Here is a 27,530-nt window from a genome sequence, read left to right as displayed (position 1 = left end):
CATAGCATTTTTTGCGCTTGCATAGGAGTATTTGAAACGTATACGTGTCGGTTTGCACAAGCATTGAGCTGTTGTTGAAAAGCGAGAGTTTGTCCATCGATGATTCCTCACCTAAGGATACTTTTTTTTTTCTTGCATTTAAGTTTTTGGTTGACGCAATTATAGAGCTTTCATTTTTGACTTATCTCCGGGAAGTCGTTACGCTTTTTTTTTTTTTTTTTTTGTTAATCGTTTACATACTTGTATTAAAAAATCCGACGTGTCTTTTTTTCTTTTCTTTGTTCGTCGCGTGCTCCTCAATTACTTCTGCGTAAAAATATATTTTGTAACGGTGCAAAGTTGATAACGAAAAAACTTTCAAACGAGCGCTTTGGTCGTTTACGCGTAAGTTTTTCATGTTAACTTTTGTACGAATATAAATGTGTTATTATTTGAAAATTTTTTTTTTTTAAATGTGTGTCAAAAAACATGATAACTGTTGCGTCCATTGGTGTTTCCGATAACGCTAGCCGTCCTGTACAAATAACAAAAAGAATGTTATTTAAATATTTACTCGGGGAAAGGGAAATAAAAACATATTCTTGGAAAAAAGGGAGATATTTGCACGAGTAAGTGTAAAACATACAACCCGAATCAAAGGAAACAAAAAGTGAAAATTTTCATAGAGAGAGAGAGAGAGAGAGTCCCTCGATTATAGGTGACGAAAAAAAATAATTTCAATGCACGTACGAGTCTCCTAGTTATGATAGCCGATTTCCCGGAAGTGGGTACCCCGGCTGGTACTTTGTAAAATTAACGCACTCCTTGCACGACCGTACGGGACCTCATTTTTCGATCCTCAGCTGTTTGCCTAGAGAATAGCCAATTAGATCATACCGAAGGTCCTGACAAGTGCGGGGGGTTACATATACAGTACATACGAAAAACTGGGCCAACTGTCCCAAAACCACACACACACGTCTGTAGAATACGATAACTCTTTTTCCGAGTCTCGTTCCTCTTTCGGGAGTCCTTTCAAGCCGTTCTCGCTCGATTCATAATACAGGAAAGGGATTCCAGTCACGCCAAAGCCGATGCTCATCTTTCACCCAGCGCCTCTCCCATGCTTCGATGTCTGGCCCCGTCTTTGTTTCTTCTTACGTGTGTCTAGGCCCCCCCGTTTTTTTTTTCTTTATTGAGCCATTAACTTTTGATGTCATTATCAACAAAAAGTGTATACGCACGTTCGAGTGGCGGCTTGCTGTGCGGCTGATTGTTAACAAAGCGCCTCTGCTCTAGGCGGTCTCGCGGGATGATCGCCCGTGAAGGACACGAGAGAGAGAGATAATTTAAATCGAGAGGGAGGCTACAGTGATTCTGCGAACGCGCAAGCAGGATGATATGCAAAGTTACCGTTTGTAAGGACCGAGGACAAGGTCTTTTCGGCCACACGTACACACGCGTCGGGGAGGCTCGCAAATTGGCGGGAGGAATTTTAGTGGTTTTTTTTGTACAACATCGTGGTGATTGACCTGCTTGTGGATAATGGATCGATGTCGATTGCCCAACATATAGATATTTGATTATGACACTTGGATTCTGATCAAAGACAATGAAACCCTTTTGTCAGCCATACCTCGCTTTCTTATCTTCCAAACGCTTAACGAGCAATTAACGATCATTTGGGAGTAACGATATTTTTGGGACGGTCAAGGTACGCGGAATCGGTGTGTCGTCCGTGAAAGTTGGATATAAGTACGTGCATGATGGTTAAGCAAGAGTTGATTTACACTCGATTTTCTTGGGAAATTTTGGAAACTCTAATTTAAACTTGCGTAGGGTACGTGGGAATGCCTCAGCCGATGTAAATGAACGAGCAACCGTGGCACTTGTATAGGAAAAACTACATTAATCCTGGGCTCTTTTGATTTAGAACTTGATTACTTTTCGAAAGGAGGAGAGAAAGAGATCACATATTATTTCTTTATCTCTTTGATGGATACTCCCGTCGACAAGGTACAGCCGAGCGTTTCAAAACCAATGAAAGGCAAATATTATACATAAATTATGAGAACAATCGAATTTATTGATTCCTAGGCAAGTGATTCCCAAAAAGAAGGGGTAAAAATACCGTTAACGTGAATAATCATGTGCCGAGAAAATACAAAGACAATAGACGTGACGTTTAGCTCGTCTAGATAGTAGTGGCACGTGTATCGTACTACTATTGTGAAAAAAGCATTACCCGTAATGACTCGCTCCAGGCGCATTCCTGCTTTGACAGCTATTTGTTTCTTTAGTTGAAAATATTCTTTCTACCTTTAAACCAGCTGATTGAAGGGAAAAAAAAAAAAAAAAAAAAAAAAAGAAAAAATCGGAAAGCTCGAGGATACAACTGTTACGCGTATGAGAACTTACCGCGTTACATTTTAAATCGGCGCGAATAAATATTTATCGCGGCATCCGTGTGCGAAGTAAATATTTGAGAGAGAGCGTGCTTGAAATTTCAGCTTTTTTCTTCTTTTTCTTTCCTGGAGGAACTTCTAGGCGTGGGATAAATCGTAGCGCGCCGCTCTCCCGCGCCACGGGCGGAATTGACAAATGTTGCTCCTGATAAGTCGCCTGATTAGATAGGGAATTTGGTTGCTCAAAACTGGGTTGATAAAAAAAAAGGAGGAAAACGAACAAAAAAAACCCCCACTCGGAAATTCTCTTCCTTCGCGGCTCCTATTTGCTTTTCACACAATCTATTTTGTTGTAGGAGTAAACAATAAAGGAAAATAATTTTACCACACAGCCGCGCTACGGTTTTGTTTGCGAGGCGTCTTCTCTCTCTCTCCGTACGTGTGCTTCAAATTGTCCGCTTTCGTCGCCGCTCGAGACCTGCATAGTCGAAATCAAAAGGAAAATCCCCGACCCTTGTTTTCCCGCTCGCACGTCTTCCCGGTAAACGGGACAAAAGAAAAACGAAGCACCCGACGATAGATTTAATAGCCAGATAAGATTATATTTCGAGGACTTTCTCTCGGACGTATACCTGATGCGACAAAATCCCCGAGATTCCGTGCAAGAGACACGACTCGGGGGCGGGGACGCACTTCGAGCTTTTTCGACTCCATCGGCACAAACACATCCAACTTCGATGGTCCTTGCCGGTGAAACTTCGAGGCCGCGTAATAGGTAACAAATAAATCGTGCTCGACCCGCAATCTAGCCACACACGCACCTTGACTTATCACCGCCGACAAAGGCTCGAAAGCAGGCTTCCGTCCCTCGGAAGGGATTATCACACCGAAGAGCGTCGTAAAGCCTCAGCTCCACGGAAATATTCGGGGTCCACCCTGGGGGCCCATCGCCATATGCCGCGCTTTTCATTTACCCCGGGATAGGTACATCTACTCTTTGAGCTTCGATCTCTGCCAGCAAAGAAAGGACCCCCTCTCTCCCGTCCACCCACTCTCGTTTTCGCTCGAGGCTATACGTATTCTCTCCGCGTGCCAAAAGTTCCACCACCCCTACCCCCCATCCCTACGTATAACAGTGCGGGGCGTTGGCTGCGTGCCTTTGGATTCTCGACGGGGGAGGCAACCCTCCTGGATATACTTTGTCCTTTGAAACTCGGGGCACCGATGTGGCGCGCCACGAGCGAGGTGCTCGAAAATTTTGCGCTTTCCCCGTCGTAAATGTCCCAGTGTACGAGCGTAAAGGTTATAAAAATTGGGCCCTCCGTCGCAGCTGCGACTGTATAATATGATATTTGCACGGCACGGGTACTGTAAACATCAGCCGTTCGCTCGAGAGTGTGTGGGTTTTGGTTTACGAACCTTTTACAATATCCGTAAATCCAAGGGAGTAGCATCCGCAGGTAATAATAATACGTGCCGGGCTCTCCCGGACCGGAGATGTTTTTCGTGGCCCAGGTATGTCCTTGGAGAAACTGGGACCGAGCTGCCTATATGTATAGTAGTCGTTCCATAAGTGCCGGGAAAACACGCAAAGCTCCTTACGTTCGAGTAATCGCGAAGAGAGTGTTGGCGGTGTGTGTGTGTGTGTGTATGTGGGGCGCCAGGAGCGAAGGATCCTCGTTTTCCCGCCGAAGCTGCAGAAAACACGGCCGCTCGATGCCATCGCCATGGAGACAGACGCGCCCTCCCCCTGTATAGCGCTCTGGGAAGGGAGATAATAGGCCGCCTCTCGGGCGAACGATGGAAACGGTCGCTGACTCGGGCTACGTTACCGAGGTACGTGTATATACCTCATGCATATATACACGTACAGGAGGCATCGCTCGTGGGTATGGATAATACGAGAAATGAAGCTACCGATGACGATTTTAGACGATTGTCGTTTGGCTTCATGTACATGTACACTTAAACCGATGGCTGCCGCTGAGCTTTTGTCTACCATATAGAACCCTCCGCTCTCGGTTCTGCTGTGCTGGGCGTTTTCATTCTTATTCGCTTGGTTGTTTGCTACCTCTTCCCTTTAATGAAAGTACAAGTGGAATCGGTATTGAAAATCCGTACACTTGACGGCGAACGATGTGTTTAATGCGCCGAGACCTTTGAGACGAAAAACAATATTAATAGCCGTATATAAATGATTCTCACGTGTGATGTCTTATTATACCTATACGCGAACCTCCGTAACTCAAATATTAGAAAACAAGTGCGAGGGAGGTGATGTACATACATATAACTGTGAGCTTGCACAATGTTGCCCTCCCGTATGTATTAGGGGAAACACTCTCACGTTGTTAGTGATCTAGTCCACGGTGTGGGAATCTAATCGAGGCGAGGGGGAAAAAAAATCGGCAGTCGATTTGTGTAAGGGCGTGAGAGAAGCTCCATCTGTCTCTCCCCCGTGACTCTTTGACGTACCTGTACACCTACTCGATTTTCATGCAGTTGCATTGTGTACCCCAACGAATTTTGAGGAAGAGGGCGGGTCAGCCGCGCGGGGTTTCAAAGCCTGAACAGAGTGAACTCCGTGTCAGTGTGGATCGTAAATTTGATGCTCCGCAGGCCCGTAGAGCGGATGTGCGGGATATCGGCGGATGAATAATTTTAGGTGCCGTTTGCAGCTAGTGATGGAGTTGGGTGAATGCCGATCTTTTATATTTTGTGCAACCACGACCCCGTAAACACGTCTTTGTGCGTGAGACGGAAACATGACATTCCGTCAACTCTTTTGGGAGTATACTCGATGCTCCTCGAGTTTTACTTATCACCTCGAAGTAGAAGAAAGTGGTAATTGTACGACTGTCCAAGCATCTTTCGTGCATTGCTATCTGGTTGTACGACAAAACATATAGGTACTTATTTGTGTTTTCCCTGCACCTGATGCAGCCGGGCGACATCAACTTTGCATGCCAACGCGTTGCTTTCGTACACGGCTTGTCTTATCAAAGTATATACGAGCGGTTCCACGGAAAAACGCATCCATTAGTCTTATCGTGGTATATAATGAAAGAGAAAAATAAAAGAAAAGTTTTCGAACGAGTAGCATTTATGTTGTAATGACTCTTTCTTTTCAAGAAAAAAAAAACGTGAAACAAAAACTTTTACTTTGCTTGTGCTTGACGCTTCAAAATGAATATTCACTTAGAGAGGCATGGAGAAAAACTGCATTTATTTCAGAGCCACAATATAGATAATTTTTCGTGGAATAGCTCATTGAACGCGTGACTTGATCGAGCCCATGACGACAGCGACAAACCGATGCGTTAAGGTTGTATACACAATGCAGGAGATTCCTTCACCGTATAAGTAATGTACCTTCTTGGCTCGACAATAGCTCGCGGCCCAAGTCATATCGGTATGGGTATGGGGTTGATTTTCATGCTAATGGCAGCCCAGTCTCGAGCCAAGTAGGTGTTTATTTTCGTGCACACTTATCTGCATAATTTTTCCCCAAAAGACCGATGTGCCACCCACACACTGAAAATACAAGCAAGTTGCGCAAGGCGTGCTCTGGTCTCCGTTGTCTCCATACACCTGTGTAAATTTGCCGTCGACAGACCAAAAAAAGAACAGGCCGATTCTCTCTCCCTCGTCGACTCGTGAGCGATGGTAGAAAGTGGAAAGCTCCGTGTGTACGATGTACAAACTTATCGGGAAGAGCGTCGCTGCTGTTGTCCGTGACAAAGGAATAAATGTACCTCCCGCACATCAGCTCGTTTTGCCCTTTTTCATTTCACTTTTGACGCTGTTGTTCGCTCGGACGACTGTGTTTTTCCCGGAGTCATTCTTATGATGATTTTTGTTGTTTTGTTCTGCTTGCTGGTGAAAAGGTCGAGATAGCGCGAGCCGTGTTTTCCTTGGAATTTCCTTATTTATGCGCGACGGAAGTTTTATTTACAAGAGCATTGATATTTGCACGGGACATGTGCTTTTTGAGTACAGGGACAACAATAGTGTCTCGCGTTTATCATCAATATGCGGCTCAAAGGGAAAAAGAAAAAAATTATACATTTTGGAAATACCTACTACAGCTCGAAATTGCTTCGCGTGAAAAATATCTAGACCATCATCACCAAATTTTGTTTTTCCGATAATTTTACAATTTTAACAGATAACGCAGCCAAGGTTCATCGGTTCATTACCGATGTGAACAAACAGTATAATGACACATGCACCCAAATTATAGCTTCGTCTGTGGCTCTGATAAATCAGAGACATTGTTTGTCACGTTTTTGTACTGTTTTAATTAGAAATACGATACTTGGAATTCCTCCCCACAGTCATCGAACGGCTTTTTCGATTAAAGTCACGGGATGAGCTTTAATCTTCCTCATACCTAATAAAATATGAAGCTGAAATCGTTTCCAAACATCTCGTCGCTTGTACTCTTTCTCCCAGAGGTTTTCCCCGGTGTATGTATACCACCTCCGGTACCCGCGACAGTTTTCCTCATTTGTAATCAAGAAAAGGACGATCATGTCACTGGTTGAGATCGTTTGGCTCCAAATGGGGAAAGGGAGACGAGGCGACAGGAGCGAGATTATAGATGATACATCCTTATCTCCCGGACAAGGATCGCCTCTAAGTGGCTCGTCTTGAGGCTTCGAGAAAAATGTATCTCTCTTTTTCTATCAGTCATCGTTCGTTTTTTTTTTTTTTTTTTTTTTTTTTGTACATCAATACACATCGGGACACGTCCGGTCGGTGCATTGCCGATAAGAGTCGTGCGTTTGTTTTCATTCCGGAATTTTTTACGCACTCGAGCCTAATCGCGGATCGTATTTCGAGTGCAAGTAAATCAAAGGAAAAAAAATTGTCGATCGATTTTTTTTTTTTTTTTGATCAGATTTGAAATCGTACGATCGCGCGTTTTATATAGCCGGGAAGTCATTTCGACTTGTGAACTTTTATCTCGTACGCGATTAAAGTACCATGCGAGCGTTCCAGCTGATACAAAAAAACGAAAAAAAAAAATCCCCGGCAGAGCTCACCCGATAGATAGATTTGGAGATTACGAATCAAACGTCCTCAATGGTAAGTGAAATCTCTGCAGGAGAAAGGCAGAAGAAAAAAAATGAAAAGCGGAAGAACCAAAGGTGTACATATGTATACGAGCGACCCTTTTACAGGATGGGAGAGAGAGAGTGAGGTGGTAACTTGCCATTCCCGTGCCGGTGTTTCCGGCACGTATTATTATACCCATCAGTGCCCATACTGTTATAGGTATACGTGACGAAAATTATACTTTTCGCGGCTCTCGTGTGCGTATAAACATATGGGTGAAAGAGAGTCGGATGATCCCTGTGTACAACAACGTATAGGGTATCGGGGCTGACTTCTAATGCCCGCGAAATCATCGCGAGCCCAGTAAGTGGGACTTGGTTATTATGTTGCCGTGTGCGCGTGTGGGTGGGAAAAAGCAACTTCTCAAGTACACCTGTACACCTGCTGCTTGGAATTTCGAACCTGCAGCGTCCTTTACCTGTTTTGAATGCAAACGATCTTAGAGCTGATATTAAATTTTTGGTGCTCGTCCATTATAAGCGAAAGAGTCGCGAAAAAAAATTGAATTTTTTTTTTAATTCACGGGCTTGTAAGATGGCACGCAAGAGAGAGAGAGGGAGGGTTGTCGTTATCGTTATCGATGTTATCTGGAGCACCATCTGCGTAAAAATTTGGTCTTTAACGGTAATGAATGCCATTGAGCTAATTACTGCGAGTAAAAATATTAATCGGCGTTGGATACGAAAAATCCTCGTTTGAAAGAAAAAGCGTGTGATACAGGTCGTTAACATTTTTCGACGCCAAGGTGCGCTTATTTTTAAAGAACGAGTAGCGTATGAAAAAAAAAAAAGAAAGAAAGAAAAAATGAACACGCGCGCGTTCGTTGACTCGTTGGCGCCAACGATCGTATTATACGCCCGATGAGGTGATCAAGTGTACGTGGCCGTAAGTATGGATGTCTGAAATACAATAGCCGTATACACGCGTGTACTCGGTGGTACGACATTTAATAAAATCAATCATTAATAAATAAACGAGTCATTGATATTAATTTGGAAGCTACATAATATCTACGTACAAAATTGCACGTGGACGATTTGAAAAAAAAAAAAAATTAATTATTCCCTGATGAGGCAACGACGAGCTTACAAATACAATTTTTTCAACATTTCTCAGTGCAAGCTGCACAAAGGTTCAAAATCCCTCTCGGATTAAAGTAATATTCCTCCGCGATGTGGATGCATTCTTCGGACCGTATACACAAGTCCGCGCTACTTCAAAGACATCCCCAGAAGTACAGCACACTCATGTTGAGAGAGAGAGAGAGAGAGAGAGAGAGAGAGTCCCCGCTTGGAAAATCCTCCCAATTTGCGTCGTTATTAGCCCGTAAATTATGTCTATGTACCATGGGCTCACACAACAGGTACGCAACTTCACGATGCACCAGGTGACACTTCAAGCCTAAGTACATGTAATGTATATATAATACACGCGGGACGCCAAGTACAGTCGGCAATAATCCCTCGATTAAAGGGGATCAAACACGCCGAAAAGAGCTGGCTGCTGCTCTATAATCGGCACTGCCATTGTCAGCTGTATATTCCCGTAAATGAGCGCGAGGGGACAAAGGAGACGCTCGTTAAAATACAATCATCTTGAAGTGCTGCTCTGCCGTAGGAAAAAGAAAAGAAAAAAAATTGAAGAGCACAAAGTAGAGGAGGGACAACGACGAAAATGAAGAAGAAGAGGAAGAATAATCAATATACACAGGGTTACTCTGGGGCCCAAAACAATTTCCGAAAACCTCTTTCTTCTCTGCATACATAATACTCGCCCCGAAGCCCTTCTTCACCCGGGAATTCGCGCTCGTGCAGGCAATTTTAGTCCTCGAGCTCGCGACTGCTCCGACCACCTGCCGCGCCGATTGCGCGCACGGAAGGGACTCTATGCGCGTTAATTATCATCGTCGAGGACGAGAATTGTAACCCCGTTCGGACGAAGTGGTACCGAGAATCGTCGAAGCTGCAAGAATAAGCAAGGGACGACTAGTTTTGGACTCGTCTGGCCCAATGTACCTTTTGTCGATCGGATTTTCTCGGAGTTTGAGGCCCTCCTTCCTCGAGAAACAAAGGATCCCGGCATTGTTGACCCACCGGTTTGACAAATGAAGCGTGTATACAATTTCAAGCTCTTGCTCGAGAGGTGATCTTCATCTCGAGTACGAGTGGGGCTCATTACGTGGGATCCTTTTTGAAGTGGAGGGCCGTGTTTGATGAACCCATATTATCATGTCAAATGAGATCCCAGATCACGTGGGAATGGAACATTCGAAACTGCCCACGTCGATTATATTTGATTTTTTTTTTCTTCTTCCTCAAAATTTAGTTGTAACAAGGTAATGTTTATCGCACACTCATACATGGGCGCGAGTACAGCGTCCCTGGAGATTATTATGATTTACCCTTGGTTGGCCTGTTTGGTTGGTAGGGGAGGGTCTTGGTATTGTTACGTGTACATTATGTATGGGATGCGCGACGCGTGCGACGAAAGGAGGAAACACGAAGGAAGGAAGAGCTCGTAAAGATGTTTAACTGACAAGGAGGGAAGGACGCGACAATGCAGACGCGCATCGGGGACACGAGCATCGACACCCATCAGCCACCATATGATACTTAGGTACACTTAATACATAAAACCTTACCACATCACTACTTACACCTATTTCGAGTCTTTCCTTTCAGGGTACGAAACGAGCCGGCAATTTATTTATCATTAGTACGTTTCTCATGGTATTCCTCGTCTGGCGTGAGTGCCGTGTTACACTTACCATTTTATTTCAGGGGAGGGCTGCTACTGCCTCACTTATTAATGATCGTCATCCCTTTTTTTTTTATTTTATTTTATTTTATTTTTTTTTTCTCTCCACGGGAATGTCAAGGTATGTACTTGTGTACAATTTAACGCCCAAACGCGCTTTCGTACCATTTTGGAGGGGCTTGGCTTCTTTTGTGCAAATTCCGATTAATTTTTGTGCTGCTCGTTCAATATGGGCTGTTTGCGGATTGCAAAGTAAAAATATTCTTAAAATGCAGTAAAAGGCCCATCCCTTGTTCAAACAGAGGGGGAAGATCATCTAGTTTGTTTTCCCCCTAAGTATAAAAAGTTTTTCCCAAACACCACCAACTGAAGGAGCGCGTAATCAAACCATAAAGAAATCTGTTTGAATTTGCGACGGCGTTACTCGAAAATCGGTACGAATGAAACTTGTATCTGTATACGCCATCCTCGACATTTATTCAGGGGCAAGAGCAACTCGAACTGAGACATAAAATTCTCCAACGAGCAGTGGTGTACCGTATGGAGAAAGAAGCGATGGAAATGGCCCAGCCGAGATGTTGCTCCGTACACAAAGGCATAACCTACCTATTGCCACCGCTATACCTACCTGCGAAGGCCGCAATAAAAACTAGTTAGGGTCTCGAAATATATCGCGCGTGTAGGTACCTACTACTACAACAATATAATGTATATTATTCCGGTGAGTGTGCACGAGCTGTAAAATAACAGTAAAAGGGAGATGAAAGGGGGAGGGGATCGGGCGAAGGGGCCATTTTTTGTATCGGAGCCCTCCCTCTTGTATAGCCCCGGCCGTTCTTCATCTCTAAGTAGAAGAAAGAAAGAAATAAAGGTATAAGAAAGAAAAAGAGAAGCGACGCGAATATACATGTATTTGTGTGTGTAGTTGTTGCAAGACGCATTGCTGGAGGGGCTGTACATCTATACTATCAAAGACGCGAGCCATCAGGCACATCAGACAGAGGGAGCGTTTTTGTTGGTGTATACACGTAAGTATAGGTACACACTCGTGAGCGCGTAAGGTGGCCAAAAGAAGCAGGGGCCCAGGAGAGAAGCATCTGCCCCGTCGTCGAAAATCCCGCGAGCGAGCGAGCAATGTACCTACCTATATTTCGCGGAGTCAAAGGCTTTTTCCTTACTGCCTCTCGTTGCTACTCCTGTCGTTCTCTCCTGGCATGCCTTATTCTTTTGTCGGCGGCGGTGCTGGGCCCCAGAGGAGGGGGGGAGGCCCTTTTACCAGCTGGCACGCGCCCGGCACTCTTACCCGCCGCTGCTGCGTTATTATCGTCCAGGACATCGTCCCTCGTTCATATACTTTGTACGTGTGAGTGCACACACGTATACGTGCACGTATCGTTGCTCGGTCGAGCCGCACGTGCCTCGATTTCTTCCTCCACACTCGCCGATGCCGATTTTCGTACTCGGCCATCGGAGGACAAGCTGGATCTTTAGCTATCCTCCTCCTTTTTCTTCTAAAATCAACCGAACAGCAATGGGCTACTGAAGTTTGCCAATCGTCACAATCGATATGGCGTATCGGTAGCAAATTTGAAAGACCTGTCAAGTCTTTTTACCGGACGACGCGTTTTTTGCGCCCAAGTACACGGGGCTCCTGGGACCCAAGGGACAATCACCTATATCTCGAAATGGCCAACCTCTCGCATCGAGAGTCGTCTCTGCTGCGCGTATTCTTTCGTCATTACCTGCAAAGAGGTAGGCCTGCAACTATACAAGTATAGGAGGAAGGAAGGAAGGGCCGAGTGGGCTCACGCGGAGATGAGAGAGAGAGAGGGACTGCAGCAGCTGGCACGCGTCGAGCTTCGGGGGCCATTATCGCGGCGAAAGATCGGCCGGGAGGAGAGGAACCCCCGATTTTCTCGTCGTCCCTCTCTCTCTGTTGATGCTCCGATGCTTGTGTTTTTCTTGTTTCGAGGGAGCACCTGTCGGCCCTTGTTTTGATTTCGTGAGTCGGAGGGTATAGGTATAGCACACTAAAGGGAGGTATACTTCGTATACAGGCAAAGTAAATGCACTTATAGTTACGTTGTGTAAGGCACTACAGGTATAGGGTAGTTGTGCGATTTTCAGGAAAGACGCCACCATCGGGATCGGGAGGACACAAGCGTGCACGTACGATGGAGGAAGTAAGGGCGCATGGGAGAGGATGGCGTGTAGCATCTGCGGTTTCGCGCAAAATTATTTCGAGCGGGCGTGTATGCACTCTTTTACTTGCGTGCGAGAGCACAAAGGCCGATTTTTGCCCCTATTGTGAGGTCTTCCCTGTATATATAATACGTAAACTTTACTCCCGATGGGCACATGCTGCCAAAAAAGAAATAAAGAAAAAAGTTCAGCGGCGTTGTCCTCATCGCTCGAGTTCAACCTTGTTTTCAATAACATCCGCTTTTCGGATGTTGTTTTCACTTGTGCGTGCGAACCCGAGAACTCTTCTTTTTGTTTTTTTTTCTCACCAACCCACATAGGTGTAGGTAATTCTCAGGGGGTGAGGGCAAACTTCCGTTTTCGGGGGAGTCCTGTAGGCGGAGACCTTCGAGGATGCGAGACTCGGCCGGAGCTTAGAAGAAAAAAAAAAAGATACTCGGTGTTTTTTGAGAAGATTTTTGGAATTATTATTTTCGAAAATTCCTCAATTGCCCCGAAATTGCGGTTTCGCCGTGTTCCCCGGTTGTGCGGACAATGGGGATCTTTCTCGCTCCATTACATGCGAAACGTTGTGTGAATTTGAAACATCGTGCCTTCGTAGGGCTTATTATGTTGTACGGCAGGGAGTGTCTGTAGTTTATTCCGAGTGTGCGGTCATAAGCAGCCACTAAGCTAATTGGCACTACTTTTTTTTTTCTTTTATATTCTATCGGTAAGTATATTATTAGAAAAAAAAAAAAAAAAAACACCCTTACGTGGTGCGATAACGAAAGAGTAACCGTGTTACTCACGGTATCGCTTCTTGTTGAAATAATTTATTTTTGTTTCACTAAAAAAGGTGCGTTGTTGGATGGTTCGTCAAACGATTGACGCACGTCCGGTTTCCATGCCTATGCACACTGATAGCCACGACAAACATTTGCTGGCCCGAAATAACGCATCTGATAATACATACTCGTGTGTATACAGTGCTTGCAATGTTCTTCGCTTACTTGCTTTTGGATGCGTTGAATGAGTGGATGGTTTTTTTTTTTTTTTTTTTTTACATCACGTATACTATATGATATGTACTCTAGAAACTACACTGAGGGTTTTCTTTTAACAGAGCCCGAGTTGTACAAGATTAAGACCTAATAGTGCCCGATTGAAGGGTATATCGATGTCGCGATGTTTGAACAGCGATAAATCGGATTACTATAATGGTGTGCACTGTACTATACCTACTGACGACTGAGGATTGCAGTGATTTGAGGAAACCCCCCTTTTTTGTATATTAAAAAAAAAAAAAAAAAAAAAAAAAAAAAAATTGAATTGGAAACCTTGTAAGCTAATTTATTTTCTGCCTCGTACGATTAATCTACTCGATGCTCGATTTGCGAGTCCCTTGTTGAAAAATGAGTTCACCGTCGCCTTATGAAGAAACACCACGTGTATCATGCGTTGGGAAAAAAGGATAGCCACGTTGGCCACTTTGCGGAAACATTTATGGAGGGACAGCACGCGATGGTCCTCGGAAATTCAGTTGGTGCGGCTGAACGGGTTATCCGCCCTCTGAATAGCGCAGGAAACCCATGTATGGTGACTCTTTGTTTTTCTCGGGTTCTCCTGTACTTTGATTGCTGATTTTTGGCGGGCCGGGTCCGCATGCATAATGTACGTCACGTACAGTCCCACAATGATGAACGATCGGAAGAAAGTAATTTGCCGAATACTAAAATTGTAGGAGGACACGTAACGCTTTTACCTACTCGTGTTGTTGTGTGTGGAGTTGTTTCTCTGTCTGTACTCGTTCCCCCCTCCCCCCCTAGATCGAGACCTTCTCTAGGCCTGCAGGTGTATATTGCGAATTACGTTTGATCCTTTCTCGCTTTGTGTCCACACGTCTATGGATTTTTATTCCGTCCTTGTATACTTTACTCGTAACCAGCGATAAATCGTTGATTTCTTTTCTTTTTTTTTTTTTTTTTTTTTTTTTTTTTTTGCGAGCAATACATATGTATGTACCCTTCGACGCAACGAGCCTTATTACTCATTCGTCGCATCGTGGAAGCGCGAAATTCAAATTGCCGCCTGTCGAAATTGATTTAAGCCGCGCGCTCGTCCCTGCTCGTGGATTTATCCGCGACTTTCGATACTCCCGTGCAGGATGTTCGAGGACGAACATTGAATTGGCCAACCATTTGGATGCACTGACTTTGGCTAATACCCAATATTATTTTGTTCATCCCCCCCCTCTCTGTAATGATATAGGTGTATCTCTCGATCTCCCGCTCGGATTTAAAGACAACTGGAGACATCGATACGGGGCCCCGTGTGGTTTTATATTGTGCATAAAACATAACGTGTGTATACCTGCAGCTCGTCACCTCGTCCCCTCTACCGATAATAAGCAGAGGCGCAAAGCACCATCGCGGGGCTCTCAAGTTTCGCGTTTCGCCCTATACTTGGCGATACACGCGTATATCCCCGACCAAAATCTTTTTTCGGCTCAAAGTATAGGCTTCGCCACCGGCGAGAAAAGCCGAGAGGGGCGCCTATGTACCTGTATAACGAATTCAATCTGAGAAGGAGCCGGGGACAGAGTTGAGGTGGAGGAAAAGATGTACCTCGCATCCAAGGTGTACAGCGATAATCTTTATATTGTATAATATAGGCACTTGTATACATACACATGGTGTACAGGACGACCGGTGCACGTATGTATATGTATACACACATGGGGGCACGCACGCGAGGAGCGCCCGGATTGATTGCAAAAGTATGTATATATACGTATAAGTATAATCCAAGCCAAGGAGCAAAGGAAGAAAAGGAGAAAGCATATATGTATATATATATACTACGTACACGTGTATATAGCAAGGGGCAGGTGCTAAGACCGACAGCTGCTGCTCCTTGCGTGCAGTGTATATACATATATAGGTGGGTACGTGTGTGCGCTCCTTTTCGGCGGGCAAAGGTTTTTAAGCCTTCCCCTCTGCTTTCTTGCGCGTGCTCTCCGTCTGCCGTCGTGCCTTAGATTCTCTTTTTTTATTTTTTTTTTATTTTATTTGCTGCTCTTTCTCTTAATGCGCTTCTTTCGGGCATGTGCCGTTTCTGCTGCAACCACTGACAATGCCCCGCACCACCCCCCTTCTCACCTCCCGAAAAAACAAAGGGAAAAAAAAATCAACAAGGCTATACAACAGCCAAAGAGGTGATGCAGGACTGATGCTAATGCTCCCTCTCTGTCTCTGCGTGAGCGCATGTATTGTTTCGAGCGAGAAATAGAGAGTCTGGATTTCTTTGAGGGGGGGTGGTTGTTGTTTGTTTGTGTGCTCCATTAAATAACATATATGCTTGATTGCTTAGCAGATTGTTCGAGGGTCTGTTTGCGGGTCTAAAGATCATACACGTGTATAAAGGACACGGCACAGCAAATGATTGCGTTTTATTTGTCAAATCATGGTTTTTGTAATAAATTACTACAGCCTTTTTTTTTTGCCTCGTAGAGGATGTAATGTTAAAGACTGTTGAAGGTATGCTTTTTAAATATATCGTATACTGCTTTGGTGTTTCATGTTTTGTCGAAAAACGTCAGTATATTTTACTTTGGCGGTGGAAAAATTAATTTTTAAAACCCATTTTTGGTCACTAGATGGTTTACTTGTACTTTCTGGAGGCATCAAACTGACTTTGTATACTCCGTGAAGGGCAGGTTACAAAAAATTGTATAAATAATGAAGTATAAGTGATGAAACGGATGCGTGACCGTAAGAAAACAAAGCACTTGGGACAATAGGCGTACGGCGATAAATACAAGTGTCCAAAACCCATACAAAAAAGCCTTGGTGTGCATCGAATGAAGGAACTGTACCACCCGTACAAAGAAAGAGGAGCGCGGCTCTCGTTCAAAAGCAAATTTACGAGCTCAGCCCTTGCGTACACGGCCAGCCGGATCATCGAATTTTCGCGCCTATAACGCGTCTCCGTGCGTGCGCGGACAAGTCGCCCTTACGTGTATACCCTTCGAGCACCAGGCCAACATTGTATGGATGGAAAAGGACATCGCTCCTGCATATATACAAGGATACAGGGGAGAAGCAGTCCCAGCCGCTCGTGCATTGTGCAGAGCTCCCTCGGTCCTGTGCGATTTTCTTTCTCTCGGTCGCTACCCTCCCTGTATAAAATATATGAAACGCGTGCTTCGCGCCTTCGTGAAATTTCGGGTGCAGCCGATTTATAAGTCGTCTTTTTTTTTTTTTTTTTTTTTTCCTCCGTACGGTGTAACACGGTACACCGGAGAAAGAGATCCCGTCGACAAATGTCTCCACGGTGCGATCGAGCACTCGATTGTGCGCGTTTTCGCTCACGGCGGGGATGGTATATGCGGTGTCCTTTGTGCCTTCGCTCGGTGTGTATAACCTGAGTGTGTGCGAGGAAACATTGTACATTACGCGCGTAGCGTTGAGAAATGAGCCGAGCATTAGTGTGATAGCCGGGATGTATAGAAGTTGATGCTACGTTTGACAAATTTATTTAACTTTTTTTTCCCCGTCTCATAAAAGCGCGCCCCCTTTGGGCGTGAAATTTTCATTGGCGTCTTATTATGTATACACGGGCGCAGGGAGGCGTCATTAGTTACGTCACTGGACCGCCTTGTGTTTGCGGCGGGGCTTTTCCACGCGAGTTCAAACATCCCTTGGATCTTACCACCTATTTTTTTTTCGTTCCTTTTGTTCCTTTTTTTCGGAAAGTTTGTGTGCCGCACGTCGGATATCCGTCGCTGCGGATGCAATATTTCCTCTCCTCCGTATATATGTGTACATATACACACTGCGCACACGGAGTTTTTTTTTGTTGAAATCACGAGTGATGCCAAACAAACTTTCTTGACTGTACCACAATGTGTGCGCACCTACAACAACAACAACGAGCGACACGTGAAAAAAAAAGGGAGATGTGTGTGTGTATTTTTTAAGCTCAGCAGTATATATACTGCTCACACAGCACACGGACTTTTCAACAAAAATCTTCAATAAAACTTTCGTTACGAGCCAGCCCGAGCGGTGGAAATATTTACGGAGCATCAAAGCTTGCTTCCGGCATAAAGTCAAAGAGCGCACGGCCGAGCAACGAGGCCACGGAGCAGTAGTCAATTACCGCGCGTGTGTGGTTTTTTTTTCTTCCTTTTTTCCCTTTTTTTTTCTTTTGGTCAAATCGTCCTCTTCCCCGAATGCACCTGTCCGATCCACCGACCGCTTCTTTTACATGCTGCGCGACTCAAGTGTATATACGAGCACGCCATGTATCCACGTTTATTGCCAAACAGAGGCGAAGGACCACGGTCCCGTAACCCTTTCTTTCCTCGCCCCAGCGTGTTGTGTACAATGGGTAAGCGCGCCATAACAGTGGCAGTAGTTAATAGTCCTAGCTTTTGACGTATATGTGCCCAAATAAAAGGAAAAGAGCCATATAAGTGGCCGTGCGAGCTGAAATGCAGAGGGACGCGTCCGCATTGTGCGGTGGTGGTCTTGTTCACGGGCATGAAAATTCTATGAGCTCGTCATATACGAGGGTTCGGTTGAGTATAACTCCGTTAGTCCGTTTTTAATGGTAATGACGTTTTACCAATACACGTGTTTATTACCCGTGTGTATGATGTAAGCGCGACAACGACGAGGACCTGAGCCACTCTCTTGCACCAGAGTTCTAAATAACAGGGAAAACGGGCGTATTGCGTGTCTACAAGGTGTATCAATTTCCCTTTTTTTTTTTTTTTTTTTTTTTTTTTTTTTTTTTTTTCCAGATAAACCTCTTACCCTTTTCTCATCTGCTCCGAGCAAACTATTTTTGTTTGAACTATCTTGAACAATTATTTATCATAGAATTTTTTTTTTCAGTTATACATTATAAAAAAAAAAAAACATAAAAAATGTTTGCCCGAGAGATGGGGAGTGTATGCAATCGTTTTGAAGAAGAAAAATACCACTGCCAAAAATTTCCCTAAAAATCCGGCTGCAAGAAAAGTATGTCTGTTGCGTTTCCACCCCAGCGAGTAAGTACCCATACAGCACCAGAAGCGGAGAATAAAAGTTTACCACGAATATTTCCTAACGAGAAACAAGCACTCGGCTTCCGGACAATCCGCGCACACTCTTGCCCACACACAGAAGGCTCAGCTGTGTGCACTTTTTCCTTTCCATTTCCTCTCCAGAGCGCCTCGGACACTTGCGTATATCTAACTACAAGCAAATGAATCCCTTACAGGGGCCAGGGTGCACGTATATATACATGTTGTACAGCTCCAAATCGACGGCGGCCGATCACCTCATTGTGCCCCGAGCAGAGTACGCGCACGCATTATGATTTATTCGGGTGACACATTCCGCATTGTGCTCCCTGATGTGTATGATTGAAAGGGGGGGGGGGTGGATCCTTTGGAGATTCTCCGGACGAGCTTTGTATGACGGAGGATCTGTGTATGTGTGTATATACTTTTCTTTGAAAGAAGGAAGGAAGGAACGAATGGAGACCGAGCTGGGGTGCTTTTATTAATATTCATTTTACCCCACGATGGAATTGGATTATTGATTCCCCTGTGTCGCATATTGACTGGAGAACTTTTCTTTCACACCGCACAACGACGTCACGTCTCGTAAAAGAGTATCGCTTGGCCTTTTTTTTTTTTTTGTTTTCACCTCCAATGGCGCACTTTTGAGTCTTTATTTCCACGAATCGCGCAGGGTTTTCGTGAAACAACGGGCAGATGAGTCCCGCCGTGGGGCGAAGTAAGGGCCACCCAGGAACCGTGCACCCATTGTACACAATTTTTTTTGCAACAACTGGAGGAAAAAAAAAAAGCGCGTGTGTCCACAAATGGCAGTGACTCACCTTTTCGCTTTCCAGCGTGGAGCTTGTACATAAGTATATGGGTACAATGAGCATCATCGAGAGGAGCGCGGCGGGACAATGGAGCCACTCGTTGACAAAGTGGGCGCGAGTCGTCAATGAGTGTATGTATATACCCATCGTGGAAATCCATGTTCCACGATATCCCTCTCTCTCTCTCTATGTATAGTCTAAGCCAACCGAGTCGATTAATCTTACTTTTCACCCGGTCCTCCTTGAAGACGCAGGGGGTACGACACCTATGTAGCGTGAAATCGCCGACCTTCATTCATCATCGGGGGAGAGCGCGCGTGTGCTCCGACAGTCGCTCAAATTTTCGGTACTAATGGCGTATAATGCAGGAGCATTGCCCGGAAAATCCGCGAGAAAAGCACGTAATTAATCACGCGCTCCCGTGCGTTGGCGCGTGACCATATACATATATACATATATATACTTACGCACGCGCCAGTGGTAAGAAAAAGACGGAGGTCAGAGCTAAAAAGACCTCGGTCGCTCATTCTTATTATTTTTTTTTTTCTTCTTCTTCGTTCGTCTCTTCTTTTTGGCTCTTTGCAGCGTATGTATATGTGTACGCCGTACGCGCGGAGAATGATGTTGCACCTGGATTAGCTCGAAGCCCCCGTAAATCGTTTTTCTTGTCGTGTGTGCATTAAAAAGCGAGGAGAAGAAGGCCAGAGCTCGCGTGTACGTATACGCGTGCCCTTCTCCTCTTTTTCTTTTCATTCTCTTGCTCTGATTCTTCGTTTTTGACTCGCGCGTGCGGGATTCGCTCCACCTGCCCCGCGCGCGACCAGATTTCTCTGCCACTGTCTCTTTCTCGATGTCAGCTGTACTTATTGTGGCTTTCAATTTTTCTTTTTTTTTTTCTTTTTCTTTTTTTTGCCGTCGATTTCTACCTTAAGCTGTTACGGTGGTGGCTTTAACTTGTTTTTTTCTTACTTGTGATGATTTTTCTTTTCAAGTGAAAAATGGACCGAACTATAGCATCGATATAGAGCGTCGAAAGACTTTATATGCTTCGATTGCGTGATAGCGAGCAGTCATCAGTGCTCCGATAAAGAACTTTCATTTCCTTCTATTATTTTTCGTGAGGGAAGGAAAAAATTCTAGTAAAAATTGGGCCCCCGTGAGAAATTTGTTTCGCCGAAAAATACGTCTCCAACGCTGTACAAAACCACACGAAAGCTCCGTATCCCCGTCAATATCAATTTCAGCCCCTCGCGCGCATACAAAACCCTTGCAAGAGTCAGCGTTACAATAAACCCATTGCACATGTATGTACATATTTATATACAGGGATGAATTCAAGAGATCTGCGCCCGTATAATCCCCGGCATTTTACGGAAATCCTTTCGCGTGCATTGCAGCGTCACCTCCTCGAAAATCCATCCGCACGACATCAGCCGCGCGTGAAAGATCGTTTTTTCATAAACTCATCTTTTGCTCGGAGCATATTGTGTTTTATATGGGTATAATATATACGTGCGAACAAACGAGTGCAGCTCATGCGAGCACGCATAATGCTTACACACGTGTATATGTAAGTGTGCAGGTGTGGAGGGAAAACGGCTCTGTCATCCAGTCGGTAGGTATAAATGTATCCATATGCCCTTACACACGTATGCGTGCGGATGCAGGTATAATACGTATTACATGCAGTATACGAGCATACGGTGTATAAGAGGAAGCGGGTTATTGGAGGAGGATTTGCGGGCTGCTAGCGAGCTGTGGCGGGCGATGGGCGTATATACTTGTGATTAAGTGTATTTAATTAAATGCATACCCTTTGCTACTCTTCCTCCTTTTCTCATGTTTCCCTGGTCAAGGGCATCCAGGCAGTAAATGCCACTTTAGGGGGAGTGCAGGCATGTACCTATACATGCTGACACCTTGAACGAGAAGGTGGACATATTTGTACATCACAGGGAGATGCATTTTATCACGGGTACAGGTACCAGCCTCCTTAATTTGAGGCGCGCGAATGAAAATGTTTCTCAAACACCTGTTGGGATAGGCGCAGCCCTTACCGATGTCGCTGGAGGTGTCGTAAAAGTAAAATCGCCCCCTAAACACCGGGCAGCTCTCCCGACGATTCATCCGCGCGACGCTCAAGAGCTCAAACAGACTTTAAATTTACCACTCGACGTCAATAACGCCTTTCCCGGATAATAACAGGAGCAGAGACTCCGAGTTGGCGATCCAAGCGACGGGGAGTGCAGAAAAAAAGAAAGGAAGGTGAAAAAGTGTGAAAGAGCGCACGCGTCCGATGTCGTTTTGGTGTAATGAACAGTCGTCCGAGCTTCCAGCACCTGTCAGTGCAGATCTTTTTTTTTCTCTCTCTCTCTCTCACACACGCGAATCCGAGCTCTTCCTTCAGTGGTCGCAGTAATACACACACAGAGATATCCTCGCGAGGAGAGGCATCACGTGCGGACGGATTTTTTATGATTTTTTTTTTTTTTTTTTTTTTTTTTCTCTCGAAACTCCTCGGGGCCCTCGAAATGCGGGCGCCACCTGCAAGCCCAGGTAATAAAGTCCCGCTGTTAGCTGTTGCTGCTTTCTGTTTTGTTTTTCTTTTCTCTCTCTCTTTATGCTACTTATACTCCAACGAGTCGTGCTTTATCGGTGAAAAAAAAAAAAAAAAAAAAAAAGAAAAAAAGAAATACGTATACGATTCGCCGACGCCGCAGATGTGGATTGTCCGCGTATCGTATCATACGTGCAATATATACGTACACGGAAGACCCAAATGGCGCATCTGTTTTCAGAGCTTGAGTTACCTTCTCCGGTTGGCTTTTAATTTTTTTTATATATACGTTACAAATTCGTATTAATACAATTAGAGCCCGTTTTTACTACGGATTCGTTTGAAGAAGAAGAAAAAAAATGTGTACTCATCTCGCGGGATTGCACCGCGAGCCTATAACAGCGATTAGAAAATTGAGGTTTTCGAAAAGCGATAAGAAAAAAAAAAAAAAGAAGTAGGTTGGTACGCCGTCATTGGTAAACTTTTCTATTATGGCTCACCCATCTCATTGGGCTTTGAGCAATTGTGCGTAATGAGTTCACCCAAAGAGGAGAGGCCGGTATACGTAAAGATGATGAAAAAAAAAAAAAAAAAAAAAAAAAGTGCGAACAAAACACGATAAAAATACACTCGAGACATCGAATGCGATGGAAATTAGCGAGCTCGTACGAACGAAGACGCACGTGTGCAAACACATGGAAAATTTCGGGAGTCAAAGATTAAACAGAGGAAAAAAAAAGAGAATTTCTTTTGTGGAACACAATCGTCGAGATGGATTTCAGCTTCTTGAACAAAAGCAAACATCGTAAAGAGGCGAGAGAGAGAGAAGTCGAAAAAATAATGTTACGCAAGAGCAATTACAACACGTGTCGCGGCCGATCGGCGCGATCGATCAGGTGCAACGACCGGCAGCACGACCTGTTGAGGCGCCGTTTTTTATCTCTCGCCCACTTCGCGTCTACGGCTCGATACGGCCAACATAATCGCTCCCGAACAGCTTTTGCTTGCATTGTTCGTCATGGAATTGCGCAACGGCGCGCTCTACCCCTTTGACTTTTCGACAACGACAATCTGATTAATTCGTGACATTTGCCGTCAATCTTATCGCTCTTTCTCTTTTGGCTCGTGCGCGACTTCTCGCCGATAAGGATGTACATATCCCCAGGAGTCAAGTTTTGGGTATCTCCGCTACATCTTCTCATTGGATGTTGATGTGAAATCACGACGAAAGTATTTCACGATTACATCTTTCCTGCGACACTGATTGCGTCTTTTTCATCGGAACGCATGACTAATTTTGATAATACGTGCCTACTCTTGTACTTTCTTCGTATTTGGTAAGAAGTCGCATTTGCTTATTTTAGTTCGTGTTTTCATTATCTCGCAGTTTTTTGCTGGTGCATTTACAAACATTTTTTTGTAAGTACCGAGTACCCTCAGAATGACGATACTTACACTCCATTTAAAAATACTATAATTTTTTGTATATAATCCAACTTGCACGTAAACTGGCTGAAAATGTTCTTATGCGATCAATGATTTCGTTTCAAGCCGATGAAAATTATTTTTATTATTTATACTACCATCATCATTTTTACCATTTTTAGTACTGATGATTGTTGAAAATTCGTGAAAAAGTAATCGAACACCACTGAAGTGAAAGCAAAGTATCGTACGAGTTGTTTGTGAAAGATAACAAGTGTGTATGGTAAAAAACTAAAGATTATGGGTCACGTATTTATAATCGTTCATCACAAGGTGATAAAAATTCGAAATACAGCCCTGGTGACAAAATTAGCGACAAAACCAATTCAGGTGTAACTCTTGCGTCAAAACGTATGTGTTTGAACAAGATATTTGGACTACCGGTATTTGCGATTTGATAATAATAATGTAATCGTGTGCCAGCACTTGCCAAGAGTAACATAAAGTGCTCAGGTATTACAGTTACTGTAAAACACAGTTTTTACAGAAAAAAATGTTTTTCATCAGATCACCCAAGTTCATTTACAAAAATTGTTAGAATTCAATTGTTATTTTAAAAATGATACCTCTCTTTGATGATCTTTTATATTATTTCAAATATAAATCTAATACTTTTCATTTAAACATACATAGACAAAGTCTGTAATTAAATCGAATGAAATGTTTAAGATTACATATACCGATTTATCATAATTTGAAATTTGTACGAAAGGCAGCCGCACACGTATGTTACATAATATTTGGTATGTTATATGTATATTACTTACATTTGATTCATTGGTACAACTGAACTCAATTAATACATTTGTTTTGAATACTAATAATAATTGTATTTATAATTGAGTTCGATATCCACTCCAGTGAATTTATACTTTGAAATGAATTGTTAAAACTAATTTATATAAAATTTTCACAATAGAATTTAGAATGACTAACAATTTAATGAGACTGATAGCCTACTGTTAGGACATACAGAATAATTGTTACACGTTTCTTTTTCTATCGCTTTTAAAGATTTTGCAATGAAAAAAATATAGTCATTAACTTGCTCTTTACTATCACACTATAATAATATCAATTTAATGGTTAAAAATATTAAAATTAAGAAATATTTTGCCAATCGTGGTTTGTTTTAATAATAGTAACAATGGATTTTATTATTAAATGAGAGTTATTATTGTATAATAAACAGACAGAAAAAGTGGATGATGCTGGCATCTTACGTTTTATTTTACCACTACTACGCGTGTGGATGTAACCAAGTAGAATATTACCTTACCATCAAATTTTACTTACCGACCACTGTTAGGGCGATGATTTATCGTAGTACCCGGTGTTGACAAAACAATTATCTGTTGTAAATTAATGGGCTCTTTATAGTAGGTAGTTAAACTCTTTAATTAGCTAATTGTATTGAAGAAAAAAAAAAAAAAAAAAAAAAAAGTACTATAAAAGCCAAGGTACTACAGCGACCCATTTAAAATTTTACTCGCACCCATTAACACGAGCAGCATTAAAGCTTTCATCGGGCAAAGTGAATTTATTTTCCTTCAGGACTAAAATAAGCCTAAACTCGTAAATCGCCCTCGCCGAATCCAGCCATTGGGAGTTTGAAAGTTAGTACCTGCATAAACTATGCAATTTCGAGTCCCACCGCAGGGTTGGGTAAAGCTCGTTGCGGCAAAATTTTCTTCCGGCAAGTCGCACGTTTCGACGCGTGCGTACGTATCGATTCGACTGACGCAAACTATTCGCATTCGGTGCACGTACGACCCATCGATCGATCATTTTGCGTTTCGTATAATCTTGGACTCTCCGTGGTCTCGTACGTGACGTTGCCGTTGGAATTCTATTTACAAGTTTTAAAGGTCCTAAAGTTTTTCAGCACGAGAAAAATGTCATGTTCTTCCGATCACTTTTTTTCAACTTTAACCGTTAAGAAATCCGTTTCAATGCTTGTTTAGTCGTGTAGCTTTTTTTCTCCGTGACAGTCTCGGTACAGAAAGTCCTATTGCTCTATAAATATTTTTATACATGCTTATTTATAAAGTTATCAAGTATTTCCCGAGTATAAAGAAATCATGACCGAAACTTTGTATTCAATAACCACATGACACAGTATTTTTCTACTTGTGTATTTATGGCTCATTTGGATACCTTTTTTGAAATGAATAAAGTTCCAAAATCCGTGTACTTACAGCACATCTCTGCCTTAAACGGAGGTACTATGAAAATGCATTGATGGACGTGTATGTAATAAAATTTGCAACTGTATCTTTCGTCAACGTACATGTACGTACAAGAAAAATCCATCAAAAGTAGGACGTAAATATGCATACATTGAAAACAACGAGGTTCATGCAACACGCGGAACATCTTTTCAAATAATTTACATTTGACTCTAATCTTATTTTGGAACAGTTTTTTTTACAATTACTTACCTATATAGCATAATAGTATTGAAAACCGATAAAATGTCAGTCTAAATGTATGCATATAAAACAATCGCGCTACACTCGCACCTCGACTCGCACTTTGAGTACAATATACTTAACACACCTCGTAATACCTCAATTCCATCCTCCACAAGTATACAAAGACGGCAAAAGCCATAAACGCAGAATCAGTCCAAGGCAGCATTAATTTCGTAGCCGCATCTACGTATTTAGTCAGCCAGTCCACGCACCGTAACGACATTACATACATATATGTATACCCACACTTTATAATATATGTATAGCGTAGCTCGGTATAAGTAGGTACAGCCAGCTACGGCCGGCCAACCGGTCAACCAGTTCTCTCCCCCTATAGTTTTTACAGCAGTGTATAATCGTTTACCATTGTCCGCCGCATTTCCCCGCTAATTGCCGTTTCTCCTGCATAATCGCATGTATTAAACACGCGTACTCTACATTCCCTTTCTTAGACTTGGTGCTTGTACGTGTGTGACATTTTGCTTCCGTAAATATCGTATCTTCCGCCGATTTAGCGTACATAATATGCAATGTGCAGTCTCCTCTTTCTCGACACCACCGCCCAATTATAACTAGCTCTATTAGTCTCGAGGCGAGACGGGGGGGACGGAGACAAAGAGCGAAAAGACAAAAAAAAAAAAAGAAAGCGAAAGCGAAAATGAGGAAGAGGGTGGTCCCTCTTCACCTGCGTATACGCTTTTTACGCCGAGAAAGCGATAGCCCCCTCGTTCGGCTGTCACCTTCCTTTGATGGAAACAAAAAGGGCGGTGATCACGGCGCTGATGGTGGCTAGCCGCAATTGAAGTCCTATATGTATACGTACCAGGGAGAGAATTTCGCACTGCCGTGGATACTCTTTTTCTATCAGAAACTCGATCCTCAAAGTGAAGGTCGACCTTGTATCTGCCACCGCGACGTACAGTAGGGGAAAATCGGTTACACCAAGAAGGTTTTCATACCATTCAAGGATAGGACCATTTTGGCCGAAGCCAAACGTAAAACTTTGGCAACCAATACACCTCGGAGGTCCAACGTTCCCAAAATCCCCTCCATCAGCCAGTCAAAGTTGGAAAAAAACAGTTCCCCCAATTATAACCGTCCCGTCAGCGTATAGCAGCATATGTTTACGCTACATTGGTAATATAGGCGTGTATGCCCAACGCAACCGGTCCCTTCAAAATATATATATATACAATGTATCGTGCCCTCGATCCACCCCTTTTTTTCTCTTCTCTGAAACGAACGTGCATCAGACACACACGCATAAAACTAACATCTGAGTTAAAAAAAAAAAAAAAAGCACCGCATGAAAAGAGCTCGTCCCCGAGTAAAAGCGCACGATATCTGTAGATGCTTCTGCCTACCGCATAACATTTTTACCACACGTATAACCCATAGGTGGGTATATAAAGATACCCTTCGGGCCCGAGTTGGAGTTATCATCGCCGTTGTATACCGTCTAGTCGTCGTGTACCACAGCACAAGTTAGGTGTACGATATCAGACGCGAAGGGGGAAAATCAGCTGACTGGGCGTACAAACACTACCATATTGAGGGAGAGAGAGAGAGAGAGAGAGGGCGAGCTTTATAGGCTCCGGGCTGCGGCTGCTCGGAGCGGCTCTGGCAGTGAGCGTATAGCCTTTATTGCGGCGTGCAGCCAGGCTGTGTCGCTGCGTGTATATTTTT

The 27,530-nt window shown here is 43.6% G+C and overlaps 1 protein-coding gene across 1 annotated transcript in view; it reads left to right on the top strand.

Annotated features, from left to right (window-relative positions):
* The window catches only part of LOC106642839 (CYFIP-related Rac1 interactor B), a 76,558-nt gene that overhangs the window by 27,034 nt on the left and 21,994 nt on the right, over positions 1-27,530 (top strand). The gene's annotated exons all lie outside the window — the stretch shown is intronic.

The sequence above is a fragment of the Copidosoma floridanum genome, unplaced genomic scaffold, assembly GCF_036245765.1.
Source record: "Copidosoma floridanum isolate Cflo_tuat_1 unplaced genomic scaffold, Cflo_Japanese_pri ptg000007l, whole genome shotgun sequence".
In the NCBI taxonomy this organism is placed as follows: Eukaryota; Metazoa; Arthropoda; class Insecta; order Hymenoptera; family Encyrtidae; genus Copidosoma; species Copidosoma floridanum.
This window is presented reverse-complemented; position numbering and strand designations above follow the sequence as displayed.